The 3310-nt window shown below is 39.9% G+C and overlaps 1 non-coding gene across 1 annotated transcript; it reads right to left on the bottom strand.

Annotated features, from left to right (window-relative positions):
* Nucleotides 1-751: 751 nt before the first annotated feature.
* On the bottom strand, nt 752-826 carry Trnas-cga (transfer RNA serine (anticodon CGA)). The gene has a single exon. It is a non-coding gene; the product is annotated as a tRNA-Ser (tRNA).
* Nucleotides 827-3310: the final 2484 nt, after the last annotated feature.

A 3310-nucleotide genomic window follows, 5' to 3' on the forward strand; every position in this document is an offset into this window, starting at 1 on the left:
AGAAAAGTTAAAAGTAAAAGGCCTATAAGAGTCACTGTGACACCTGATGGCGCTGGGTCCGAAGCGTTAACAGGCTATCTCTGTGTTATTGCTCCTATATCGTCGCCACATGTTATTTCTACATCTCATCACCATGTTGTTGTGTATAGGAATCTTGCACACTCGGTTCTCTAGACAATCAGTTAAACAACCCATACTAATAAGCTTTATTACAAGACAAGTAAAGATTCTTTGGTCCTACTACAAATATCTCTGAACTGAACTGCAGAAACGTCTGATCTCTAACTGTGCTACAGAGAGATTACTAATGATAGAGGCTACGAAGAATCAGCTAACGAAGTGGCTAACATTGAAGCTGCTATCGAAGTGGGCTACCACCAGTTCGGCGCTGGGTTTATGTCGTCTTCACCTAGGGGCCGCTGCTGTCGTCATGGAGGGAGGTCAACCGCATGCGACTGGTTGCCCTCTTCTCACAACCTTCCCTTCTCTGTCGTTGTGGACTGGCGTGCAGGCGCTCAATTTACGCCGTATCACCCATTATTCAAAGTGACCCTGATTTAGACGTGGTTCATGGAAGACAAAGCTGGAACACAACGAAACAGGACAGTATTGATGTCCTGGAGGAGCTCTTTGGAGACCGCCTTCTGGCCCTAGGTTATCCAGGGACCACTGGCATGGGTCTCGATTAGTCGCCATATTTCCGGATCTGAACACAAGCGACTCATAAAACTTCCTGGCAGATTAAAACTGTGTGCCCGACCGAGACTCGAACTCGGGACCTTTGCCTTTCGCGGGCAAGTGCTCTACCAACTGAGCTACCGAAGCACGACTCACGTCCGGTACTCACAGCTTTACTTCTGCCAGTATCCGTCTCCTACTTTCCAAACTTTACAGAAGCTCTTCTGCGAACCTTGCAGAACTAGCACTCCTGAAAGAAAGGATATTGTAGAGACATGGCTTAGCCACAGCCTGGGGGATGTTTCCAGAATGAGAATCTCATTCTAAAAAAAATCTCATTCTACAAGCGACTCATTTTTATGAGGCTCTCTTAAAGACAAGGTGTACACCAGTAACCTCAAAACCATTGCTCAGCTGAAAACAGCCATTCAGGAGATCATCGACAGGATCGATGTTCCGACACTCCAGCAGATCATGCAGAATCTCGCTATTCGTCTGCACCACGTCATCGACAATGATGGCAGGCGTAACGAATATATCACTACCTACATTCATATATCTCTAGTGCCGTTTACGCCGTAGGTTGTAACTAATTTACTTTTCTTTTTGTCATATAGGTCAATAACTGTCCCCTGTAGCTATAGACGACGCAAGGAGAATCACTGGAAGTTTCGTATTTTCATTTGCAGATACAATGCGCACATGAAATGTCTGGCCGTTCAACCAGAGCGCATCATCACATTTTCGGCAGTAATGTCGAGTGGAGATGTTGCAACATGTAAACACACACTCACGCATAAAAGTGCATTTATTACAACAAATAATGACGCCTTGGGCGAAATATCCTCACGTAAATTTAGGAGACTTGAGCTACTAAATACTATTTAACCTTTGGATAATACAGAATAAGAGCTTCGTATTTTTCAGTAAAGTACCAAACATAAAATTTCCATTTATTGTGAATGTTTTCTTAAATCGCTTAAGGAAAACACTAAAATTCAAATGACAAGGCTGAATTCCTTCTTGAACCCAGTATGTAATTTAACTCTTCTGACCTACTTGATAGATAGGATGTGAAATCAAAAGCAATCATTTATTAATAGGGAAGAAAAGTTTGTACCGGTCCATGAGGTGAATATATAGTATAAAAACACATGTAATATTTGCCAAAATTTTACTTTCTGATGCCGTTGCTTATCTACAAAGTATTACGAATAGAACGTTCAGAACAAAATCTCAATCAACATAACTAATTCAATGCAACATTATTCATGTATGATTCATTAAAGTATCAGATCGCTGCTTGTAAAAGTTTGAAATAGGTAGTAAAGCTTCAGACTGCTGTTAGCAGGTATAATAACACCAGCTACTGACTGCATAATACACTTTTCCCGTCTAAATAATGTAATGTAGTCGATGTTTCATATTTGAGTAACAGAATAAATCAACTTTCAGAAACTCGATTTACTGGTATGCAGAAAAAGTCATGAACAACTTTCAGGAACATTATTTACTGTAAAGCTAAAAGTGGGTACCAATTTCTGTGAGCGAATTCTGTTGTGCCATATGTAAAATATGATTCATAGCACACGTCGTGGAAATTATTTGCGGTGCTATTTTGAAGCAACACGAACGCACTCTAATCTGCCTCCACAATTACTATGTACAGCGAAACGTATCGGAGTCTTTCTTTCTTGTTAAAGCGGTAATATTAGAATTTGGTTGGTTAGAGCAATTCGCATAAACACAAAGCCGTTAAAACCTCTGAATTTGAGTCACTGTGAGATTCTGTATTATTCGTACAATTACTGTATTGCAGTTTTCCTCTTTTCAACTGATAATGATTCCATGAAGAATTATTTTTGATATTCCCTCAACAATTTCCCAGCCGAATCCTTCAGTTCTCTCTGTCTGTCAGAGATGTCTTCTGCTTCTTATTGTAGCCTTGGCCTTCGTTAAACTTTTAATCCCTCCGGTTTGTATCGTACATACTATTTGATCACAGATGGTTCGTGGTGTGCTTATAGCGTCCTGAAAAATAATCGCTTAGGAGCTAGTGCAAGTTTAATACGATTTGCGAAGTTACACTATCGACTTCCATTATGTTGATAATGTGACGTCTACGGTTTCGTTCTAACAGCCTGTACCCTTCTCTTTCTGTCGTCATGTATTCAGCAAGCGAGTGATCCGAAAATCATTAACGAAAATAATTGGTCCATTTGAGATAACAGGGTGTCATACAAGTATGGAAGAAATGACATAGTATTAAGAATTACAATTAATATAGCAAAAAGATTCATTTATTGTATTCCAAAGTTTCATTTACTGTATTCCGTCAGCAGTTTCGAACAATCGTTTATTTGCTGCAAACTCGATCGAAGCATGAAACAAAAGAAAATTTTGTGCTACGGCTGTGCTTTTTAGTGGTGCAGGATCTTGTAAAGTTTCACAAATTCCCTGATACAGACAGGGTGATAATTACCTGAGGCATGTTACGTAATTACAAAACAGACTGCAGCTTAATTAAAGCGGTACTGGGCAACTAAAGATGCTTGGTTTACATGTATGCTTGTTACTCTAAAAGCTAACAGTAGTTCGGTTCTGACTTTACAATTTCCACCCTCTGCTATTT

The sequence above is a fragment of the Schistocerca gregaria genome, chromosome 4 (genome assembly GCF_023897955.1).
Source record: "Schistocerca gregaria isolate iqSchGreg1 chromosome 4, iqSchGreg1.2, whole genome shotgun sequence".
Taxonomy (NCBI): domain Eukaryota; kingdom Metazoa; phylum Arthropoda; class Insecta; order Orthoptera; family Acrididae; genus Schistocerca; species Schistocerca gregaria.